Below are 14202 nucleotides of genomic sequence, written 5' to 3' on the forward strand. Positions count from 1 at the left end.
AGCCTGGACAGAGGAGAAAGCTATGCGCATTCACGTCTAGATACACACGCCGGGGGGAGAAAGAAAACTGTCAACACTTGAACCCCTGCTGGAGCTATGTCAGAATCTGGAAAGCTGAAGACGCCATTCCTGGCCAAGGATGGGACAATCTGGGCATCAAAAAACAAAATCACTGCAGTGCGCTAAAACAGATCAAGTATATTAAATCCATACATTCATAAAGAAACCAAAAAGGAAAACTAACACTCCAATCACCATTGAAGGGTGTCAGGAGACCCAATCTCCACAGAAAATTTACAAAGCGTCCTGGCGTGGTGATGCACACCTGTAATCCCAGCTGCCTGGGAGGCTGAGTTGAGAAGCTCACCTGAAACCAGAAGGTCAAGGCTGCAGTGAGCTATGATTACACCACTGCACTCCAGCCTGGGCCACAGACTGAGACCCTGTCTCAATAAATAAATTAAATAATGAAATGAAGCAAAAATAAAACAAAAGACATTGCGAAGAAAAATGAAAAGGCAAGCCACTACTGGGAGAAAATATTCATAAATATCAATATATATAAAGAACCCTGTGAGTCCATAATAATGCAGATAACCCAATTAATAATCAGTAAAACATATAAACAAACACTGTGCTATAGAAGATATACAGATAACAAGTAAGAACATGAGAAAAGGTCCAACATCATTAGTCACCGGAGTGCTAAAATTTCAAAGCGTAATAACATCCCACATACACCCATGAGAATGGCTAAAATAGAAAGACTGGCAATTCCAAGTGCTAACAAGGATAGGAATCAACTGGAACCTTCAAATATCGATGCTGAAATGCAAAATGGCCCAGTCACTTGGAACAACTGTTCGGCAATTTCTTATAAAATTTCCAGATACTTACTGTTTTGACCAGCAACCCCACTCTTGAGTATTTATCCAAGTGAAAATAAAGATATATGTCCACGTCGAATCAACTGTTCGGAACAGCCTTTTTCATAGAAACCAAAAATGTGTAAGAAATCAAATATGCATTTAATGGTGAGCCAATAAAAAATTTGGTTATATCCATGCAATGAAATACTACCCCATAATTTTTTAAATTGACTGAAATATGTAAAACATGTATGAGTCTTAAAAGAATCATGCCCTAAGCAAAAAAAAATCAAACACAGCCGGGCGTAGTGGCTCACGCCTGTAATCCCAGCACTTTGGGAGGCTGAGGCGTGTGGATCATGAGGTCAAGAGATCAAGACCATCCTGGTCAACATGGTGAAACCCCGTTTCTACTAAAAATACAAAAAATTAGCTGGGCACGGTGGCGCGTGCCTGTAATCCCAGCTACTCAGGAGGCTGAGGCAGGAGAATTGCCTGAACCCAGGAGGCGGAGGTTGCAGTGAGCCGAGATCGCGCCATTGCAGTCCAGCCTGGGTAACAAGAGCGAAACTCTGTCTCAGAAAAAAAAAAAAGAAAGAAAGACACATCACAAGAAAATACAGGAGTCCCTCCTTAGCGCATTTTGCTTTCCGCAGTTTCAGTTACTTGTGGTCAACCATACTCCAAAAATATTAAATGGAAAATTCCAGAAATGAAAAAGTTCCCACCGCATCCTGCCCGGTGCTGCCTAACAGGTGAGCTGTACCTTTACCCAGTGTCTCCACACTCCCCACTTGTCACTTAGTATAGACTTGCGTATGTTGAACCAGCCTTGCATCCCTGGGATGAATCCTACTTGATCATGGTGGATAAGCTTTTTGATGTGCTGTTGTAATTGGCTTGCCAATATTTTATTGAAGATTTTTGCATCTATGTTCATCATGGATATTGGTCTGAAGTTTTCTTTTCTTGTTGAGTCTCTGCCGGGTTTTGGTATCAGGATGATGTTGGTCTCATAAAATGATTTGGGAAGGATTCCCTCTTTTTGAATTATTTGGAATAGTTTCAGAAGGAATGGTACCAGCTCCTCTTTGTGTGTCTGGTAAAATTCGGCTGTGAACCCATCTGGACCTGGGTGTTTTTTGTGTGGTAGGCTCTTAATTGCTGCCTCAACTTCAGACCTTGTTATTGGTCTATTCATAGTTTCAGCTTCCTCCTGGTTTAGGCTTGGGAGGATGCAAGTGTCCAGGAATTTATCCATTTCTTCCAGGTTTACTAGTTTATGTGCATAGAGTTGTTTGTAATATTCTCTGGTGATGGTTTGAATTTCTGTGGGATCTGTGATGATTTCCCCTTTATCATTTTTTATTGCATCTATTTGGTTGTTCTCTCTTTTCTTTTTAATCAATCTGGCTAGTGGTCTATTTTGTTGACCTTTTCAAAAAACCTGCTCTTGGATTTATTGATTATTTGAAGGGTTTTTCGTGTTCTATCTCCTTCAGTTCTGCTCTGATCTTAGTTATTTCTTGTCTTCTGCTAGATTTTGAGTTTTTTTATCTTGCTCCTCTAGCTCTTTCAATTTTGACGTTAGGGTGTCAATTTTGGATTTCTCCACTCTTCTCATGTGGGCACTTACTGCTATATATTTTCCTCTAGAGACTGCTTTAAATGTGTCCCAGAGGTTCTGGTATGTTGTGTCTTTTTTTCTTTTGTAAAAAAATGGATGAACTGGATAAGAAAATAGCGCCAAATGGCAGGCTCAACTGAGCCAAAGCCTGTTTCTTTGGGGAAAATGAATAATAAAATTGATACCCGCTGGGCAAACCAGCCAGAGGAAAAACAGAAGGCACAGAAACATGAAAAGGTGCTCGGCATCGCCACTCACGTAGGGTAGGACCATTTCGGTCCACAGTGCAACGCCCCTGCATGACTACTGGAGAGGCTAACACTAAAACAGCAGTGACAAGACCAAGTGGTAACAAGAACTTGGAGATGGAGGTCGGGCGCGGTGGCTCAAGCCTGTAACCCCAGCACTCTGGGAGGCCGAGGTGAGTGGATCACGAGGTCAAGAGATCGAGACCATCCTGGTCAACATGGTGAAACCCTGTCTCTACTAAAAATACAAACAATTAGCTGGGCACAGTGGCGCGTGCCTGTAATCCCAGCTACTCAGGAGGCTGAGGCAGGAGAATTGCCTGAACCCAGGAGGCGGAGGTTGCAGTGAGCCGAGATTGCGCCATTGCACTCCAGCCTGGGTGAAAAGAGCGAAACTCCATCTCAAAAAAAAAAAGAACTTGGAGATGGAAACCCTTGAAGCAACAGAGCAAGATCCCGTCTCTAGAAGCAAAGAGAAAACAAGGGAGCAGTAACATACGATGTACTCCATTGCCTTTCTCTTCTCAAGAAAATATTACATAGGAAGAGGCAGCCAAAGATTAAACAGTCAAAAAATATAGAAGTTTTTTAGAGGTGGATCAAGCAGTTAACTAATAAAAAGATTACGCTTTTTCCCTGGATTGTATAATATTTATTGTAGGTTGCCACTTTCTTCAGTGTATAATTCGCTGTAATTTTTTCTCATTCTAAATATTCACTTTCATTTCTTAAATTTTTTTTCTTTGGAAAATAAATAGAGATAGGGTCTCACTATGTTGCCCAGGCTACTTTCAAACTCCTGAGCTCAAGCAATCCTCCTGCCTCAGCCTCCCTAAGTGCTGGGATCAGAGTTGAGCCACCAGACCCAGTCAAATTTTCAACCAAAAAAAAAAAAAGAAAGAAAAGAAAAACCGCACAGCAAGAAAAAAAAGTACCTCAGAGCAGCCAGAGGAAGGTGAAGTCTGCTAAAGTGATCAGGCCCAGACAGAGCAGCAAGAGGCTTCAGTCATGCCGCCCGACCCAGCCCCGGCAGCCACGCCCTACCCCACCCGGCGGCCACGCCCACCTGACCCTGTGGCCACGCCCCCACCCCACCCTGCGGCCACGCCCCCCACCCCAACCCTGCAGTCACGCCCCACTGACCCTGCAGCCACGCCCCCACCCCACCCTGCGGCCACGCCCCCGGCCCTACCCTGCGGCCACGCCCCCCACCCCAACCCTGCGGCCACGCTCCACCTGACCCTGCAGGCACGCCCCCCACCCCGACCCTGCGGCCACGCCCCCCACCCCAACCCTGCAGCCATGCCCGGGGTAATTGTTTCGGGGCATTTTGTTTCTCCTTTCTTCACCTATAGTTTCCAGATTCGCTGATAAGTTACCCAAAATGTTATCACACGTTCCACAATGTGACCCTCACCTGCTGTCTTCATGTTCCTAGAATTTGTGATACAGAAACTGGATATCCAGACAACAGCTCCTGTTACTGTACTGAACCAATGTCAATTCTTGGTAAACATCTTAGGTGCGCCTCCTTCCTTTCCCCTTCAAAACCTCACTTGTACCTGCGGCTACGTGCTCACTTCAACTCCCTCAAATTTAATCAGGCTGCAGTTCTCTTTCAACAGTGGCATTATTCATAAATCCCAAACACTGTAAACAATCCAAATGTCCTTCATTAGGGGATAAACTATGGTAGTTCCAAACAATGACCATTTTTTAAGCAATAAGAAGGAACAAACTCCTGGAAAACAGATGAATCTCAAAAGCATGAGGCTAAGTGTCAGACTCCAGACTCAAAGGGCTACACATTGTGTGACTGCATTCTAAACTAAAAATAAGATCCTGCACCCCCTGAACAGACTGAATGGACCCCCACTTGGCCAAGGGGATCCCAGAAAAGCCTGAAAAACTGTGTGCTTAGCCACAACAGGAAGGAAAGTCAGATGCCTTGTTGTGCCCCTTCCCTCTGAGTTTAGACACAACTGACCAGCACTAATATTAAAACAGAGACCAGAAGGCTGACAAACCAGACTCTTTGTGGAAATAAGATAGCAAATTATAAGCAAGACCTAAGGCCATGCCTGGCAAGGCCACACCTGCAGGCCCTCGATATTGCCAGGTAGCATCCCCAACTGAAAACATTCCTTTGTGCTGACTCCAAGTTTTACACGGAGCCTTTAACCAACTGCAAATTACAGAATCCCTGAATCCACCTATAACTGTAAGCCTCCTCTTCCACATAGCCTACTTTTTTGGACCTAACCAATGTGTGTTTTCCATGTATTGATCTGTCTTTGCTGTAGTTCTTGTTTCCCTTAAACATATAAAACTAATCTGACTGCCTCAGGCACACTTGACTCCTTGAGACTGTGCTTCCCTGAGCCATAGTCAGGTAACGGACACAACATTCCCATAGAGTGTTTTGGATAAACACAGAAATTAACCCTTCTGACTTTTTTTTTTTAGACAGAGTCTTGCTCTGTCACCAGGCTGGAGTGCAGTGGCTCCATCTCGGCTCTCACTGCAACCTCCGCCTCCCAGTTTCAAGCAATTACCCTGCCTCAGCCTCCTGAGTAGCTGGGACTACAGGTGCATGCCACCACATCTGGCTAATTTTTTTATTTTTAGTAAATACAGGGTTTCACCATGTTGGCCCAGATGGTCTCCATCTCCTGACCTTGTGATCTGCCCGCCTTGGCCTCCCAAAGTGCTGGGATTACAGGAGTGAGCCACTGCACTCAGCCTAAAAAGTATCAGAGAAATGAAACTCACCAAATCACTGCATTCAGTGAGACTCCAGGCCCCTCATTCGCCATGACTGCTTCCTTACCCCTCGTGAGTTCCTGTTTCCTTATCCATTGTTACATTTCTTCCCTGCTACCTAAACCCCTGGTTCTATTCAGTCATGGAGATGGGGGTTTGAGACTGAGCCCCCATGTCCATGGCTGCAGCACCCCATGAAAGCCTTCTTTTGCAATACTCCTGGTCTCAGTGATTGGCTTTCTGTGGGGGGAGCAGCAGGGCCTGAAGTCTCAGAAGCCCTCCTAAGCAGCTGCCAGCCCAATTGTGGCTGGGGTATCTACGTCTCTCTCTGGCCCCATTGCAGCCAGCCCCAACTGTGTTCCTGATTGCCTCAGAAGCACTGCCTTTGAAATCTGACATATGCATCGGGATAGGTGAGTGTCCTTTGTTGGCCCAGACAGCAGGGGCTGCTCCTCTCAATTTGGGAAATTTTTAAAGGAAATTCCATTTGCAGGTTGAACAAGCCCAACTGACTAAGAGAGGAAAGCACCCAACTGTTTCAGCATGGACACTCCAGGGGGCTTGTCTGTAATTGTGTGTTGTGTGTGTGTCTGGGCAACTGAGTATCTTTTGTGAGTGTCAGACAGCAGGACCAGCTCTTCTCAATTTGGGAAATTGCAAAGGAATTTTTGTTTGCAGGATGACCAAGCCCAAGCAACAAAAAGAAGAGGCACCCCAACTGTCTCGGCCGGGATGCACCCCAGCTATCTCGGCCGGGACACTCCGGGGGCTTGCTAGTTGCTGCAGAGGCTGGATTGTGTTGGGTGACTGTTTGTGTGCGTGTGTCATGGGAAATTTACCTTCAGTAAACTGATACTCATTTATAACACTTTTTGGCCCCAACATTCTTCAGAATCCAGAGTTTGCTGTGGAATGGGAAAGCAAAATGGAGTTCTGTGTAGTTTTTATGCTGCTGTTTTAAGCAGGGTTGGGAAGTATTAGTCAGTTTCAGGTGATGTTCTTCTGTGGTGCTGTTTGGCCCAAGTGCTCTTTGGGGTCTGGGGAGGTTTGGCCTTTAAAAATCATACTGCCATAAAAACTGCTTTACCCAAAACTTTGGTCCACAGCCTTCACTGGATTACCTATTGAGGCTAACAAAGTTCAGCCATGTAAACAAGCTTGTAGACTGGTGAACATGTATTGCTGTCTCATGGCTAGAGTTCCAAGGCAAAAGCTATTGAATCTGCGTGTGTGTGTGTGTGTGTGTGTGTGTGTGTGTGTGAATACGTCTAGATGTGCTTATGTGTATACATTTATTATATGTTGAGTCTACCAAATTGGCTTATAAATAAAAGAGAACTCCTAAATGAAGTAAATTAAGTCCAAGCAATTTTCAATTCATAAATTCAGTGAATTTATGAATTGAAAGTAAGCAAATTATTGAATTACTTATTAAGTAAATTATTTACTTAATTTTCAATTTCATTAAGTAAGTAAATAAGTCCAAGCAGTTTTCACAAGACTTAAGTAAGTTTTTACTAAACAAATGGGCTTTGAAATTACAGGTAAAATAAAAATAGAAATGTCCGGTGGCTCAAGCCTGTAATCCCAGCACTTTGGGAGGCCGAGGCGGGTGGATCACGAGGTCAAGAGATTGAGACCATCCTGGTCAACATGGTGAAACCCCGTCTCTACTAAAAATACAAAAAAAAATTAGCTGGGCATTGTGGTGCGCGCCTGTAATCCCAGCTACTCGGGAGGCTGAGGCAGGAGAATTGCCTGAACCCAGGAGGCGGAGGTAGCAGTGAGCCGAGATTGCGCCATTGCACTCCAGCCTGGGTAACGAGAGCGAAACTCCGTCTCAAAAAAAAAAAATAGAAATGTCGTCAGTGTTGTCAGCATAATTATGAGGGTACATGGTATAATGGTGAGCACTCTGGACTCTGAATCCAGAATTGTCAGCATATATTTTTATCTGGGTTTTACATTTGTTTTTGCCAGATATTTTTGAGATACCACGATTTGGCACAGAAGGTTATAAAACCATAAACCCAGCTCAAAACAAAATGATCTTTCTGTGAATTTTTTGATAAATAAGACTAATTTATTGTTGTTGGTTTAATGAAAACAGCTGGATCTTCTGAGTTATTGGTGAAAATACCCATGTAGTTAACTTTAAGCTTCTTATTTAGATGAATACCTAATATTCAAGGTTATAAAATGGTTCACACAGAAATAAATGATACACAAATAATCTAAACTGCTAAAAATAAAATGTATTTATATACATTACATAAGTGCTATAGGTGAACATTTATGTAGATTTAAATCTTACAATTATTTTTGATGTTCAATAGATATCTAAGTCATTTCTAATCAAGAAAGGGTTATGGTATGGGGAAATATGTTTCTAAAAATTGTGGAACTATTCTCATCTATAAAATGCTAACATCTGATAGTTTGGGATTTCTTGCTTCCTAGGGTTTCAGTAAAATGTAAGGTTACTAAGAATAAAAATTATAGTTAATATAGAATTCTGTATAGAAAATGCATCAAAGAAGATGTGCTCTTAGTGAGAAAAAGCATAATTTTGGCCAACTCAAGTTATCTAAAGGTTAATTCAATTTCTAGATTCGAAGGGTTATTTATGAAACAAAGTAAAAAGGAACCAGTAAGTAGGGGAGAGAGATGTGAAAAAAAGTCATGGATATGAAGATATATTTTTGTTAAGGAAGGTTATAAAGAAAAAAATAATTTTTCATGAGAAAAAATAATCTTGTATGGTAAATTTTTGTCCTAAAATGATTGGTTACTTAAAAAAGAAAAGAAAATTTAGGGCCAAACAGAAAGTCCAAGCATGTCACAGATGGTCTGTGTAAAGCATATGTAGTTTTCTCCTGTTTCTTTGTGTGTCTATCTTCGTGAATATGCAGAGAAAATAGAAAGTTGAAAAAGTTTAGATAGTAACAAATTCTTAAAAACCTGATAAAACATTGGAGAAGTTTGGCTAATGAACATAGCTCAAAGTTAAAGGTCTTAGTCTTGAAGAGGGTAAATTAAGAAATACTGTCATTAAATATATCGGCAGTTTGGCAATTCTTTTTGAATAGGGTTAAGCATTAAACCAGTTTGAACATGGAGCCAAATTTCATATAAATGCTGGCACATGATGTGTTCTTTTAGGCTCTGGGTAACACTTTAGCATCTAAGGTTAACTGAGTAGAGAAAGATTTGGGATTGGCTTCCTGTTTGTTTTGCTTTTGCTTTTCAATTATTTGCTGTTTGTTCTCCTTTGAGTTTTACTTATATATACATATATAGAAAACCACTGATGTTTTTTACTTTTTAATGGAAGGCTTTTATTTGCTTCTGTGAATAGTCACTTTATTTCCTAATGTATTTCTAATAAGCCATCATTTGTTCTATTTATCTAGAATTCCTAAGCTACCTTTTTCAAACCTGCAAAAATTGGTGAGGGCACATCAGCCATTTAAAATGTGGCTGGTTGGTTTTGCTTACCTCAAATGATCTAGAGAAGACTTATTTTTACAAGTTCTGAACAGAAATAGTACAATATTTATTTTGTTATTTGAAAAACTAGGTGAGAATGAAAATGTTTAAATGGTAATTCAATTACCTTATTGCCAAGGTAATTCAATTCAATCAATTTGAGGTGGTTTCAGATCTCTAGATAATAAAAAAACTGTGTTGTGGGTACAGAGTTTTAACATTTAGGAAAGATTGACCTTGTCCTTAAAGAAATTATATTAATTGGGATTTCTCTCAAACTAATTTAGTTGTGTTTACCATTATTAAAACTAAGTGACATTCACTTAGATTAAGTAATGATAATTTTAAAAAGCGAGTTTCTAGTGATTTTTATCCAAAGCCATTTATCACTGATGGGTCCTCATGTATGCACTCAAAAACAAAGTATGCCCAGGTGATGCACTGGTTTGAAGATTTCAGTGAAGAAAGTTACCTGATCAGTTGTCAGCACTGAATCTAGAAACCAATCTTGGAAACGGGTGTGATACCCTTTTAAAATAGCTGAAAAGAAGTTATTCAAATCTTTCAGAACTATATATTAACATGGGTGTGCTTATTGTTACTTTGCCCCTATTTTGTTGTATAATATTTAAGTGAAAGGAGATTAAAGGAAAAGAATTAATACTGAATTTCCAAAACTGATATTTGTGTTTATCACCTCTTTAACCTATTTCCCATTTAGGAAAAACAAGTGCAGCTTGCTGCCAACACTCATTTAATTTTACATAAACACACTCTGAGGCCAAAGCAACTCTGATTCTCAATGTAAAAATAAAATAACTCTTCTCAGAGTAATTTCTAAATGGAACTTATCTCTAATCCCAATGTATATGATGAGCATTAGAATCAGAGATGAGCATTCTTGGGGCAAACAGGAAATAGGTTAAATGATGGAGAGCAAAGTTAGTTGTCTTACTTTGGTAAGTTTGACGTAGGACTTACCACGCTTTTGATGTTTTCCGTCACAATTCTGTCCCTAGAATGCTAACAACTGGATATATGCAGTGAGTAACCTAACTCTTTAATACAGTGGTTTAAAGTGCTGCAGGTAGTAACTCAGATGCCAAATCACAGTGTTTTAATTTGTAACACGTTAGAGAGAATAAAAGGATTTTCTGCAATATAAACATCCTACTGAGTAATCATTATGCTGTTAAATTATAGGGCTTTGACTCTTGGGTCTGAAGAAGGCACCAACCCCTGCTAAATCTTTAATATTGATACGAGTTGAAGTCTCATCTTCAGACCCGGGAGAAGGTGACAATTAAAATGAGCTGCTTTTGTAAGACACAGGACCAGAAATCAAAACTGTTCAGTCCCTCTAGACCCAGGGACTACTGCAGAAGAGGTGCGTACATGAGATTTTAAGGGCCAATTTTGAGGGATAATATTAGTTCAGAGTTTTTCTACACATTAAACATTAGTATCAAAAGTACACTAATGCAAGGACAGTGTCTGGGCCCCTGCGTCAGAATAACATGGGTTTCGTGGAGCACTGATCTGGTCTTTAATAAAAAATTGTAGGCCGGGCGTGGTGGCTCACTCCTGTAATCCCAGCACTTTGGGAGGCCGAGGCAGGTGGATCATGAGGTCAAGAGATCGAGACCATCCTGGTCAACATGGTGAAACCCTGTCTCTACTAAAAATACAAAAAATTAGCTGGACATGGTGGCGCGTGCCTGTAATCCCAGCTACTCAGGAGGCTGAGGCAGGAGAATTGCCTGAACCCAGGAGGCGGAGGTTGCGGTGAGCCGAGATCGCGCCATTGCACTCCAGCCTGGGTAACTAGAGCGAAACTCCATCTCAAAAAAAAAAAAATTGTAAAAGAGTATAAAAAGTAAATAGAAATCTTACCTTATGGTTAAACTGATTAAAATTAGATAGATTTGTTTATAAGGTTTTATTAAAATTAACGTTAACATTAATAATACACCATAGGAAGGTAAAATACGGTTTTCTCTTTCAAAAGCATTTTTCATGTAAGAGATGAGATTTCTGTTTACCTTTTGAGTAGAACTCCAGTATAAAATAGAGGGAGAGAGGCGGACGAATTTAGCTGGTCTCACGTGTTCTGTTTGTTTGTTTGAGGTGCAGTTTTGCTCTGCCCAGGCTGGAGTGCAATGGCAAGATTTTGGCTCACTGCAACCTCCACCTCCTGGGTTCAAGTGATTCTCCTGCCTCAGCCTCCCACGTAGCTGGGATTACAGGCACTGATTACCATGCCTGGCTAATTTTTTGTATTTTTAGTAGAGATGGGGTTTCACCATGTTGGCCAAGGTGGTCTCAAACTGTTTCTTTGGTTTTTGAGACAGCATCTCATTCTGTCACCCAGGATGGAGTGCAATGACATAATCTTGGCTCACTGCAACCTCTGCCTCCCGGGTTCAAGGGATTCTTGTGCCTGAGCCTCCCAAGTAGCTTGAATTACAGGTATCTGCCACTAAGCCCAGCTAATTTTTGTATTTTTAGTAGAGACAGGTTTCACCATGTTGGCCAGGCTGGTCTCAAACTCCTGACCTCAAGTGATCCACCCACCTCGGCCTCTCAAAGTGCCAGGATTACAGGCACTTTTGTTACTGTCTTTTGTTTAGGTCTTATTGTCTAGGAAACTGAGTCTGCTATAAAAGAGAAAATGTTTTTGTAATATAATTTTGGCTAAATGAATGACTGTTTGTAGTAACTTGTGATACTGTTTTGTGATGTCAAGTATCTGAAACCTTTGATATTTGACAGCCTTTTCAATAGCAAATTTCAAAGCTCTAAATTCAGTATTTTTGACCTTAAATTAACATTTTTTAGATATTAGGCTTCCTGAAGTCCAAGAGAGAAATATTAGCCTTATTTGTTATGTTAGAATTATACAGGAAGCATTGTAAATTATGAAGTGGTATTTAACTTTCTTTGGGTTATATTTATATAGATATGTTGTTAATATGTGTTCCAGGATTTATGACGTTCTTAAAATTCTAATATGTCTAAATATAAGTTGTTAGCAATAATTCATGATTATGTTAAATTGTCAAATAACACAGAAATAACCAAATTTCCTTGTCAACTGTGTCTTTGACTACGTCTGTCTTAAGAATTCTGTCATCCGCAATTGTTGTTTTGCTTTGATCCTTCTAAATAAAGCGACTTATGATCAGCTACAGTCCCAGGTTTGCTTCTTCGGGAGAGTTCATTAAAAGGACTATGAATTCAGGTTTCTGATAACTTTGGAGATTGTGCCATTGTATGAAAGAGAAAATTGCACTGCACTAATTGAAAGGCTGATGTGTTCATAAAGACTGCTAATCCAACATGAAGCAGAGCAGGAGTTCATTGCAGGGACAGAGCTAATGAGGGACTGTAATACTTTTTCAGAGTTTTTTGTTTGGTTGTTTTTTTTAATATATATATATTGCTGATTCTTCTTTTGTCTTTCAGAGTCAGGAGAATTTTTTCTTTTGAGCTTTTTATGGCCTTGAAATATACTTTAAGTATACCAAGTCTACATTTGTAAACAAAATTTGAATCATATTTCTCTCTCTGCCTAATTTCTCCAGAATTTTTTAACTATTTTTGAATATTCTTAATTAATGGCAATGTGTTAGTTTGCATATGTTTAATAAGAATCTGTTTTTATTTTATAATGGGACACAGTTGGAGGAACTGGTTATTTTCCCAAAGCTTCAACTGAAATGGCCTTGTGAGAGGTTCCAGCAAAGCCAGTTTAGAAGAGTCTACATGAAGAGAGAACATGGTTCTTGCTGCACTTGGTGTGGGTAATCAGGGCACGTATATGAAACCGAAGCTTATTTTGCAAGTAGGTTGTCCTGTTATGATTTGTCTTTGGTGCAGTGGGGAAATGGAAAGAGAAAGGTCGTCTTTTAGAAGAAAACTGTATTAGATTAACCTTTGATTCCTGGGTGGTCACATGGTCACCCATGGTGTGGAGCCGCCCACAATGCCCTCCTCAGCATGGAGCAGCCAGAAATAGCCACAACCCAATTCCCCGTGATTGAGGAACTGATAAATTAAAAGGGGGGACTGAAACCAGCCCAGTAATCCTACAGAGTTGCTTCCAAAGAAGCATAAAAATTGACCCCTCTGGTCTTAAAGCTTGAAACTTAGATTTGTTTTCTGTGAGTTCCTTCCTCAGAAGGAATGTACTAAAAATGTACTAAAGAACTGTAACTCCTCTTGAAAACTGACCAGACCATGGCATTCAGTGAAGGACTCCAGGCCCTTCATTCCCCACGATGGCTTCCTTGCCCCTCCCAGGTTGCTGTTTTCTCACACACTGTTACATTTCTCCCTTGCTATATAAATCCCTCATTTATTCTGTCAGGGAGATGGATTCGAGATTGAGCTCCCGTCTCTTCAGCTGCACCTGTGACTACAGCCTTCTTCCTTGGCAATACTCGTTGTCTCAGGGATTGGCTTTCTGTGCAGCAAGACCTAGAATGAACCCCTGGTGTTTCAATAACAACCACTCACACTGGCTCAGAACAAACCTCTTTAAAATATTTGACAGAGTTTGTTTTTTCTGTTGACACCATGAATACAGTATTCTGACAAGGGCAAAATTCTAGGCCAAGATAGATCCGCCACAGATTGTTGAGGGAGACATTTATTACGAAGGCCATGGCAGTATTTTGGGGGTGATGTAACTCTTTTTATATCCTGATTGCAGTAACATAACCCTATATTGTCAAAAGCTTTCAGAACTATATATTAAAATGGGGAATTATTACTATTATTTTTTTTTTTTTTTTTTGAGACGGAGTTTCGCTCTTGTTACACAGGCTGGAGTGCAATGGCGCGATCTCGGCTCATCGCCATCTCCGCCTCCTGGATTCAGGCAATTCTCCTGCCTCAGCCTCCTGAGCAGCTGGGATTACAGGCACGCACCACCGTGCTCAGCTAATTTTTTGTAATTTTAGTAGAGACGGGGTTTCACCATGTTGACCAAGATGGTCTCGATCTGCTGACCTCGTGATCCACCCGCCTCGGCCTCCCAAATTACTATTATTTTTGAGACCGAGCTTCACTCTTGTTATGCAGGTGGAGTGCGATGATGCAATCTCGGCTCACCACAACCTCCACCTCCCAGGTTCAGCGATTTTCCTGCGTCAGCCTCCCTAATAGCTGGGATTACAGGCGTGCACCACCATGTCCAGCTATT

General features: G+C 40.9%; 1 protein-coding gene across 24 annotated transcripts in view; it reads right to left on the reverse strand.

The window, feature by feature from the left end:
* Positions 1–14202, reverse strand: part of ANKMY1 (ankyrin repeat and MYND domain containing 1) — a 77450-nt gene that overhangs the window by 47664 nt on the left and 15584 nt on the right. Inside the window, exon 1 of one of the 24 annotated variants that reach the window (XM_054258111.2) lies at positions 898–3775. The exons of the other annotated variants lie outside the window; for them this stretch is intronic. The gene's annotated coding sequence lies outside the window, so the exon portion shown is untranslated. Of the gene's footprint in view, positions 1–897; positions 3776–14202 lie in introns of those variants that run through there. 24 annotated transcript variants of the gene reach the window in all.

The sequence above is a fragment of the Callithrix jacchus genome, chromosome 6 (genome assembly GCF_049354715.1).
Source record: "Callithrix jacchus isolate 240 chromosome 6, calJac240_pri, whole genome shotgun sequence".
Classification (NCBI taxonomy): Eukaryota; Metazoa; Chordata; class Mammalia; order Primates; family Cebidae; genus Callithrix; species Callithrix jacchus.